This window comes from Cupressus sempervirens, chromosome 8, assembly GCF_028749045.1.
Source record: "Cupressus sempervirens isolate cs-2001-9-10 chromosome 8, ASM2874904v1, whole genome shotgun sequence".
Lineage (NCBI taxonomy): Eukaryota > Viridiplantae > Streptophyta > Pinopsida > Cupressales > Cupressaceae > Cupressus > Cupressus sempervirens.
In genome coordinates, this window is record NC_143125.1 from 745,707,661 (window position 1) to 745,719,620 (window position 11,960).

Below are 11,960 nucleotides of genomic sequence, written 5' to 3' on the forward strand. Positions count from 1 at the left end.
AATGATGTAACTTCTTCCAAATTTTACTCCATTCTCTTTATATCATGGTTTTTGTCCCTTTTCCCTGTGATGGATATCTTCGCTGTTTCAAGTCTTGGGATCATTTTCTTAGCATGGGATCTCTTCTTTTGGGCTCTACTATCTGTTGTATCAGATTTATTCCCTTTTTGATCATTTTCAATATCATTTGTAAGCATTTCTATGCAAACACACTAAGATAAAGTGTCACTTCTTTCTTTTCGAGATCCTTTTCATCATTGTGATTTATTGTACTCGCACTATATTATAAAGTGCCATGGGGGGATAGTTGATTTCCATTTAGTGCCCTCTTCCTTTGTCAAATGAGTGTCCCTTCCATGATATTATCCCCATGATGTGTCGATGACATGTGCCTTTATAGGTGTCTATACCCCTTCCTCACTCTCGATGTGCCTGGTTCTTTATGTTTTGTAGGAGATTTTTGGCCCACTTTCTTAGCTATCTGTCACCTCACCCTTATCTGGATTAAGGGGGGATTCTTCTATTGTTCCTAATGCTTCCTTGGTTCATTAGAGTGAGCTATGTATTCAGTATTTGATCCTATGTACTAGGCAATTGTAGTGACTGGATATCTATGCATTTCAGTGAGATGGATCATCTAGCATATAGACACTCTTCTTTTCATTCTATTTTAGAGGACGTTATATAGATCAACAGTTTCCTTTCGACAGAGTTTGTGGCTTCTTCATGCCTCAATGGTTTTCTTCATGATCACACTTTTTTCCTATTTTTTGGAACATTTCTCTAGTTGGATGCTTCTACAATCCTTCACTAGACTTTTTTCTATCTCTTTTTAGAGTAGAGTTTTTCCCACTGTGTTTTCTCTATTTTTTTGTTTCACAGAGATTTTGTTTTGATTGGGTACCTCATTGGGCCTTGTTGCTAGGACCCAAGTTGGCTTTTTGCATTGTTGGTCATCTTAAGGGGGGGTGTTAGAGAAAAGGCTAATTTAATTTCATTTATTAAATTTCATTTTCTCCTTCTTAAGATTGCACTTTATGCATTTTTTAGCTTTCTCTATTTAATAATTATTTAATAATTATTAAATAGCTTTAACCTTTAGGTCATCCTTTTGAGTTTTGATTTGCTTATATAAGGATTTATCTCTTTATAATTATTATTTCTTGAATAATCTATTCTTCTTCTAAATATACAATTTTCATGTTTTTAGATTAAAATGTTGCCTCTTCTTGTCTTTTTCTTGTCTGTGATAGGTTTTCTGCAGGCAAGTATTCTTGGGCTTTGTTGATTTGATTTGCATATTTGATCAAATCCTACACCAACATTGCCATCCCATATAAGTTGAGAATCTTTTGTACTTCTAATAACCATGAAACTAAACTTGATTATCACTTGGGATAACATCAAATCAAACATCGAAAGGTTGAACTAGTTATAATTCTACTAGTAGTTAGACACTAAAGTCCCAAATACATGTATGCATCTCTCCTTAAAGGGGTGAAATTCAGCACATACATAAATATGATGCCAAAAAAGCCACTTATCCTCTTAGAAGTTGATAATTTGACCATTAACAACTTTCCATTTGGCTTTTAATTTTACAATTTCATTTTCCTACTGGATGCTATTCCTAAAACTTGACCCCTTAACAAAAAGATCAAATGTAGAAACTCCCCTAAGCTTCAATTGGCAAACAAATATATTTTTCTAGTGATCTTATTGTAGTTTTTAAATCCTCAATTATACACCAAACTTTCTTTGCCAGGTGAGCATAATTGATTACATGTGTCAAATTGATGTTGTCCAAACATACCAAGCTCATTGAGTACCATGGTACTTAATGGGCTCGAGCATTTGTGAACAAAGTTCCCTCTCATTAGTGTTTATTGTCATATTGATTCCTTTACAAATTGTCTTTTCTTCATCATTTTCATTTCCTTATCCATGGTGAACAAAGTTCCCTCTCATTTGTGTTCATTATCTCATGGATTCCTTTACCTATTGTCTTTTCTACATCATTTTCATTTCCTTAGCTATGGTTACATTAATGTGTCATACATCATATGTGATTGTATTTATTTGTAACCAATTTGTAATTATTTATTCTTTTCTAGGGCCTATCTATGTTTTTATATAATGTAAGTTATAGTTATGTAAGATTTAAAATAAAAATTATCTTATAACCAACTTCTTTTATCAAAGTCATAGGCCTTCTATAGATTATGGTCAAGATTTCTTTCATCGGGCTTGTTCTATTTATATACCCACATCTCTCTCTATCTTCATATTCCTACCATTCTATCTTTCTTACTCACACATCTCGGTGTTTTCTTTTCCCTACCTTTCTATTGCTACCTTATTTTACCCCCCTCTTTATGTTTCATCTCTCTCTATTTGTGTTCCATGTCCTCCTTATTCCATCTACCTACCTACCTACTTACCTATATATGTACTATCTATGTATCTATTTATCTACTATTAACACATCTTTATGTTGTTCCATCTCTCGAGCTCTCCCAATCTTCTCTGTCTCATTCCCTTCCTCTTTTTCTCCCCCTTTATAACCATTTCCCACTTTCATACTCAATTTTGATTGATCTCCCTAAATTTTTATCTCTCTCCTCTCTATTTCTATTATCTATCTTACTCTCCCCTTCATCTCCCCTTATTTCTCCTTATATCTCTCTATCCTTCTAACAATCATTTCCTTGTATGTTAAGTTTTTCTCCATGAGTTAAAAAATAAAAATAAAAATTACTGAATAAAAATTTCATTAAAATAGATTATATGCTTATTATGTATGAATTGTATTGTATTTTAGAACTTTGTACAAATTTAACAATATTGCAAATACATACGAATTTAACAAATTAAATAATATATTTATTTCAGTCACAGATCAATATTAATTAATCCATATATCAAAATATTAATGTAAAAAATAATAGTTCCATTTTTATCTATCTTCATATATATATATATATACATGATTGTTAAATTATATCATTTTTTCATTTCTTTTAGATTTGAATTATATAAATAAATATAAATAAAGAAACATAAAAATTATAATATCAAAACTATTAGTAAAAGAAATGCTTTTATCACCAGAAATACAATTATATAATTGTATCAAAATAAAATAAAATAAACAAATACAACTTCAATAACTTTTACACAATCAAATAAAATCACATCAAATTATAAAATATTAAATTACTTCCCACATTTTGAATATTTTCAAATTGATATAATTTTGAAAAGTTAAAACATTATCATAATAACTAAATTCTTTGATCAGATAAAATACTAAACATAACTTATAAACACATTTCAATCAATGTCAATGAAAGCCACACGACATTTCTTAAACAACCACATAAAAACTAAGTAAAACCAATCACGCATTCAACCAACCCCAACAAAAATTGAAATAGATTTATGATATATTTGTTGGGCCCATTTACTGTTGCACCAAAAGCCATGACTGTTAGTGAACATGGAACACCACATAATTAACCACCTGTGGGTAGGGGAGCGCATCGCATCACCCAACAATCTCCCTCTCGATGCGCATACCAGGTGCTTATGCGGGTCGAGAAGGCACCGGGGAGATTTGAACCCATGACCAAGTCAAAACCAGGCTCTGATACCAATTGTATGGCCCATTTGCCGTTGCACCAAAAGCCATGATTGTTAGTGAACATGGAACACCACATAATTAACCACCTATGGGCAGGGGAGCGTGTCGCATCACCCAACAATCTCCCCCTCGACGCGCATACCAGGTGCTTACACGGGTCGGGAAGGCACCTGAGAGATTTGAACCCATGACGAGGCCAAAACCAAGCTCATGTGGCCTAATCTTTGATGCCAAAGTGTTGCATCGCTGCCCATGACTGTCATAGTAGCCCCTATTTCAGTAGGCTTCTCAAGGAGATAAAGATTGCCAACTTTGTTTCCCTTGGCAATTATTCTTGAACCCTTGGTAACTTTCCAAGTATCCGGATATAAGAATGGATAATATCCTTGGGCAAAGAGCTGACTAACCGAAATTAGATTGAAAATGTCTGTACAATTGATGGCAATTGTATTGAATTAATAAGAAAAAGTTGTTTACAAAATGAGCAAGAGCAGTATATAAATGGGCTCCAATAATATTACAAATGAAGAGTCTTTGGAAACCAAGAGACTCGATTATTGAAGGGAACAAAAATGACTGTTGGCCTTCACAATATCAACAATATTACCACAGACCACTTTAATATTGGAATTGCCCAAAGCATTAATGGAACCAGTATGGAATCTTGTAGAGTTGGTGTTAAGTACTAAGTACAAATTCAACTCTTTATATACAACTATGAATTGATTTTTTCTTTGACCAATGTTAATTGAAAATGTGTTTTCCTTGATTTATTTTTTCCCTTCTGATTCGAAACTTGACGTCAATTTAAAATTGTGGGGATTTTTTTGTTAGAATCTGAAAAGATTAATAACCCAGAAAACTAGTGCAAAGAGTAAATATCTAAACTATGAATGCAAATGATACAAAATCAAAATAGCATCATAGAGTTAGTCTCCAAGAGAGTAATGCAAATGCTGGAAGCAAAATAGCATTAAGAGGATGCAAAAATAAGAGATGCAAATACAAGCCAGGTAGCATGCTTATATAGGCTAGGAAGAGGGAGGAGGTGTCAACACCAACCAATGAGGAGCAACCATCTATCGGACTAAAGATAGCAAAGTATCTTCCCAAGATAGCTAATGGATGCTCACATGTAGGAAGGTGACACCTCACAACCATTCACCTAATAAGACATGCTTTATTAACCTAAGCGAGATTATTAAAAAGTGTAGGAAAAACCTAGCAAAAAAGGAAAAATAAAAAACTACACTAACATTTTTATCTTGCTTATATCTGCAATTCCTCTGCTGCGTCTTGTCTTATTATTGTCCGTGGCAGCAGTGAAATTGTAAATTGTTTATATTGATTTTAATGTTGATTTAGAACCAAGCCCAGTCATTTTGCCGAATTTGAAATAGGAGGACAATTAGGCCAATTTTTTTTTGTTTACTTATTTCTAAACCTATTATCTTTTTCATAATTTTTCTTCTTCAATTCGATGCTATTTACAGGAAAACAATTCTGTTGTGATACTGATTCGTAGAGAGGTCTTGATTTTGTGGAAACGATCAAGGTGGTGTATGGTTTCAATTCTACACACCTCTGGAGCATCGTACTTTTGTTGAGTATGCAAGCCCTTGAGATTAAATTACAACCGAATGGAAGCATTTAAATGTCGTTTGGTGCTAAATTAGATTTTTGAATGGCCTTTTACCGGGACAAACATCACCAACCGCTTTTCACATTTTTTTGACAAACTTTCTTCTCTTCGGAATCCGACAACTCCAGCATGTCACAACATTCCGACCACAACCCTCCCAAATAAGCCTATCGACTTATATTTGCATCGTCTATTATTTATTTGTTTTTTTTTAATATTATTCCCATCATGACAAACGTCAGTGACTACATAGGTAGTTTCCTACAGAAGTATTTTTGGTCCATTTCCTTATTTTACCAATATATACTATTAATCTAATGCTTGAACTTTTACCTTCTGAATGAATTTTTATATTCTTTTTAATTAACCAGAACCAATTATCAGTTAATCTCACACTCCGAACAATGAAAATTTATAATCTTGCATAGATTTGTCCGCTCTTTCATCTCAGCTGTCTCAAATGTGAACAAGAGAAAGGGGGAACATGAGCGCACATATTTTAATGCAAAGTAATATAGTCAAAGGGAAATTTATGTAACTCTCAAAAAATTTCTTCCTCGTGTGTTGAACGCCTCTATTTGTACGCTTGCGTCATTCTAACTTATTATACAAATTCACAATCACGCAGTGGAAGGAAATTATATCCAACCCTATAATATACGTCCCCTCTTTCCTCTCCTATCTGCTTCTACTTTAATTGGTTGTCTTTTGCTCATCATGTCCTTCATGTTTGTGAAGTAATATACTAGCAATCTCACCTTAGTGTGCAATAGGTATGTTGTAATTATTTCTAGTACATCAATTTAACTTATTTATGAAGACAACTTTTGATGTTATTTAAGAAAAAATTGATTGTTACATATACATAAATGAGAGATTTATTCAAATGGTTTATATATTTTATTATCAAATAATATTATTGCACGTGATTGGTAGAATATGTAGTAAGCCACAATTACATGTACATGGAGGCAGTTTTGTATTTGCAAATATAATTTTATAAACATTGCATAGAATGAGATACTTAAAATGGATGATGAGATAAATTGCAATACAAAATTGGTTTGGCTCTAGCTCCTAATGATATTGAACATTCAAACATATCTTTTCCTTTTAGGACTTCTAAAAACTATTTTCCCAATACAAGCTTGATATTAGACTCTCTCAAACTTTTATTTATAGGGTCATTTGGCAATGGTCTCATTGTATATTTGTTTCCATCTTTGGTGGTAAAATGGGTATTATTCTCTCCATCATGTTTGGATTTTTTTCTCATACAACCAAGGTCTCCAAAGAAGTAGATGGAAAGCATTCATTAGCACAAAATTATAGGGGTTTCTATCTTTACATTCTCCTATTTCAAAATCAAGCCAAGCTTGTTCTTCTACCAAAGTTTGTTGTCCTTTGTTGAGTAATGAGACTTTGTATGGGAAAGGGTTAGATGTTCTTCTTACTTTTAACATTTCCACAATTTTAAGAGATACTAAATTATCAGTAGATTTTGGGTCTACAAGATGTTTGCATAACCTTCCTCCAACCTTGCAAGTAGTCCTAAATAATTCTTAGAGGGGGATCTTGAGTGGTAGGAACCCTGAGCAATGTTCTCCTCATCATCATATTATCTTGTTATTTTGGGTTTGGAGATTTTGATGGGGAGTGAACACTTTGATAATCATCCTCTTGGACCAACTGTGTTCTCCTTTCTCCTTTTGTGTTTGAACAAGACTTCTGAGGGAATCTATGGGTCAAGTATCCTTGATTATAGTCATAACACCTGCTAGTAAATAGGCCAAAGTTTCTTCCCCCAAATCTCCATTTGCCATTTGCTGTCCCTCTTTTGAAGTAACCTCTAAAACTTGTATCTTTGTATTGTTCACCTTGGCCCAATTCATTTTTTTCCCTTGGTGTTTGAATCCTTCCACTAGGACCATCTCTACCTTTGAAGTTTTTTACACCATTTCCTTTATTATGTTTATCTTATTTCATCTTCAATTTATCTTCTATCCTTAATGTCAACTATAAGCATTTAAAGCCAGTAGACATAGTTAATCTTTGATAGTATATTTTAAGCCATTAAGATATCTTGAAACCTTTTCCTTTTCTCCTTCATGATGATTTATTATGAGATTAAGCCTATGAAACTCTTTAGTCTGTGCACCAACATCCATATCCCTTTGTTTAAGATTCTACAATTGCCTATACATCTCCTCTTCATAATCACCAAGTACAAATCAATGTGATCTTTCTGACCATTCTATTCCATGAAGAAATTAGATTCTTCCCCTATTCTTTGCTTTCATATAATGTCTAATTCCACCAAGTAAGTTATGATCTTTTTATCTCTAAATTTTCAATCATCATCATTTAGTTCTCAGGGATCTCTTCATATTAAAAGTGGTTTTTTAGGGATTCAATCCAAGCCTTTATTTCATCTACAATCATATCATGCACTTTCTCAATCTAATGATGGATCATATAATGTGATCCTAATAAATTTTAATGCTAAACACACAAGATTGAATCTAGAAAAGAACTTGTTTTACTAATAGATTGTGAAACTTTGATAATGCTAATTAAAAGTTCTACTTAGCAACTAGAAGCTCGTAATCTTAAAATTTTGATGGGAATCTTCTATGCTAGATAGACTTGATTTGCACCAATCTCCATATTTCCCTATATATCGTCTAAATTTCCAAACTTAGTCTGATGAGAAATAACATTCTCTTTTGCATTATTCCCTTTTATGTCATGCATCCTCAACTCATCTCTCTCCATCTTGTCAATGATACAATTGATGAACTTGATGAAGAGTTCACACCACAAACAATTGCAAGCATATATCTCCTCCTCGTAATTTAGTTCATAGAGGTAAAAGCCTAAGTAAAAGTCAAAATTCCATATATGAAATAGCATCATTAAACACTAAGGAGAAAATTTAGCTTAGAAAAAAAAAGTCAACTTTGACCATTTAAAACTTTTAAGTTTTGGAATGAAACTTTGATTAAGCCTTTTGATCATTGTTAGTTGTGTCCTCCCGTAACACCCCTAAAGCAAAGCTAACACCTCTACCACATGCTGATGTGAACTATGGATTTTAGATTCTTTTTAAAATTCATTACTTCTGAAAAAGTGAGCAATTGTAGTCAGAATTGAAATGTGAGTGGCATTCTTCTAACAGATAATGCATTACTCATAAGGTAAGCCTCTTTCTTGTTTGAAGTTTGTATTTCTTTGTTGGAAATATAGATGGAGTACCTAAGAGAGGGGGGGGTGGAGGGGTGAATCATTTACCACAAAAAAAAAATCCACATATCCCTTAGATGTCTTATAGAACTAGTTACTACTGTCACTCGGTAGCCTCACAAAAAAATGTTGTAACTCAGTAGATGTACTATGTATTAACTTATTGCTGATCTTTAATCATTCACAAATATTTAACATGCATACATGAAAGAAATAACATCAACACAAGAGACACCAAATTTAACGTGAAAACCCAATATGGAAAAAATCACCAAGTAACTAGCTACTAATTTTCACTCTTCTGAAGTAAGCCTTATTAGGAGCCAACCCTATTAAAGGTTACAAAACACACTATTAGGTGTGACCTTGTTAGATGATTTAATCACCCTGCTAGGAGTCACCTGGCTAGAGGAGTTTAGAAAAATTCAATAGAACTATCTACCTTATTAGAGGATTTACAAAAAAGGCTATTAAACTAACTCTGTTAGTAGATTTAAAAATCACTACTATGATTGTGAGAAAGTAACAATGAGTGACCTGAATGAGATGCAACTGAACTTTGCTAATACAAATCTCTGTTTTGCTTTACTAGATCCTCTTTGATCAAATACATCTATGTTGCTCCTTAAGGATATCTTATCCTTCTTCAAAATTTGGTCACACTTTCCTCTTCACACAATCAATTCACTTGCATGCTCACTCATTCATTCCATACATTTTAGTATTCACAACTTGACCTTATATTTATACCTTAAAAATTGTCAAGTTAGCTCATTTACAAGTTACATTTACCAATAATCATTACATCAATTGGCTACAAACATTACATGAAACAATTAAACTTTATTTCCCAAAACAATGAAATCCTTCATTGGCCTACGTTGCTTGGTAAACACTGCTCTAGAAATGACTTCTAGTGTTAACCAAATGAAGCTCAGTAAACACTGTGAATTCTACAAAATCCTTTGGAGATTGAGTGAACTCAATAAACACTGACTTTCCTTTGGTGACCTTGTGAGCTTGGTAGAAACTATCTTCTACCATAAAGTCCTTTGACACCCAAGTGAGCTCGGTAGAAACTGACTTCTACCACAAAGACCTTCGATGCCCGAGTGAGCTTGGTAGAGTCTATAATTTACTTTGTTGACCAAATGAGCTTGGTAGACTCTGTTTGATAATTGATATGACATTTGTGTAATATCAAAGACAACACATAATTGAACAATTGTATCCAACAATCTCCCTCTTTGGCATTGATGGCAACACAATATGTTATACAACAATGAAATTTGAAAACAAATATTTTTCTGACAGAACATTTCTCCCTATTAGATTTTATGCTACAAACTTTTCAAATATAGCAATCTCCCTCTATGAAGGAATTACATAACTTCTTTACGAACAACAAAACTCTTCACAAACAAATTCAAATTTTAGAAAGATATGACAATATACTCTCCCTCTTTGACAACACATGCCAAAAAAAACACAAACTAAATGAGTAACAATGTACCTTAAGTATTGATTCATATGCAATGTTTCCATTACTATGCTGCATCAGCTGAAAGATCTTCAACTTGGTACTTGTAGATGCATCACTAAAACTTCATTTTAGTGAGCCTCAAATAGGGGAATGACCCCTAATTTACCTCTTAGGTACAAGAATGCATCCTTAGGTAATGGCTTGGTGAATATGTCAGAAATTTGTTCCTTTGTATGGACATATTTCAATTTGATCTCCTTATCTACACCAATTCTTTGACAAAATAATATTTTATTGCAATGTGCTTGGTTTTTGAATGCATCACTAGATTTTTAGATATGTTAATTGCACTTTATTGTCACAAAACATAACAACTAGTTCTTTGATTTCCACCTTCATGCCTTCCAATAGTTGCTTAAACCAATCAATATTAGAATAGTTTACTGCTACTGCAACATACTCTGCTTCTGCTATGGATTGGAATGTACAATTTTGCTTTTTACTTGTCCAAGAAACCAACCTTTTTCCAAGAGAGAATGCTCCTCCACTTGTACTCTTTCTGTCACCAATGTTTCTTACCCAATCTGCATTAGTAAACACTTTCAAGTCCAAATTTGCTCCAAATTTGTACCATAATCCATAATCTTTAGTGCCTTTCAAATATCTCATGATCCTTTTGATTGCCATCATGTGATTTTCTCTTGGTTTTGCTAAAAATCTTGCAACTATACCAACTGCAAGAACAATTTCTAGCCTTGTATAAACTACATACTACAACTTTCCAATCATTGATCTATATAATGTTTGATCTACCTCCTTTGATTCATCATCCTTAGTAATATTTAGTCTAGTACAAATGGGAGTTCCAACTATTTTACAATCTTCCATGCCAAACTTTTTGAGTATCTCCTTGATGTATCTAGACTGAGTTATGTAGATACCATTCTTAGTTTGATAAATTTGAAGACCAACAAAGAATTTAATCTCATCAAACATTGACATCTCAAAGTTCTTGTTCATTTTCTCTAAAAATTCTTTGCAGAGATCATCATTTCTTGTAAACAAAGTATCATTCACAAATATTTCTGTCAAAACAATCTTGTTATTTGGTCCTTCCTTGATATACAAGCTACTGTTATCATTAGTTCTTTGAAAACCAATCTAAATAAGATGCAATCTTTCATACCATGCACTAGGGGTTTGTATCAAACTATACAATGCTTTGTGTAATTTGCAGACCATGTCCTTCTTGTTTGGATCAACAAAACCTTTAGGTTGCTCAATGTAGACTTCTTCATCCAGTATACCATTGATAAATACTGATTTGACATTCATATGATAAACATTAAATCTTTTGTATGTAGCATATGCAAGTAGGGTCCTGACACCTTCCAGTCTTGCAACAGGAGTAAAAGTCTCTCCATAGTCTATTCTTTCTTCTTGAGAGTAGCCTTTACATACTAGTCTAGCTTTGTTTCTTGATACCTTACCATATTCATTCAACTTATTTCTGAATACCCACTTAGTTCCAATCACATTTTTATCTTTAGGCCTTGGTACAAGAGTCCAAGTTTTATTCTTCTCTATCTTCTTTATCTCTTCATTCATAGCCTCAGTTTAGCTTTCATTTTCTAATGCATCTTTGACATTTTCGGGTTCAAAATCAGCAAGTAAACAAGTACATTTTAGCTTACTTCTTGTCATAGTACCTTCAAATTTGTCTTAGCTAATACAAGTTCCTTGCCTTTTGAACAAATTGCATTGTCATCCTCTTACATTTCAACTTTAGTTTTTGGCTATTGCTTGAGTCCTTCAAACTCAATAGGCATTAGCTCAGTAGCATATAAATGTGACTTAGGTTCCTATAGCTCGATTTGAACTTCTTGCAACTTGGTTACTGGAGACTCAGGAGTAGACGATTCCTGATTGATAGATGTATCTGGCACTGT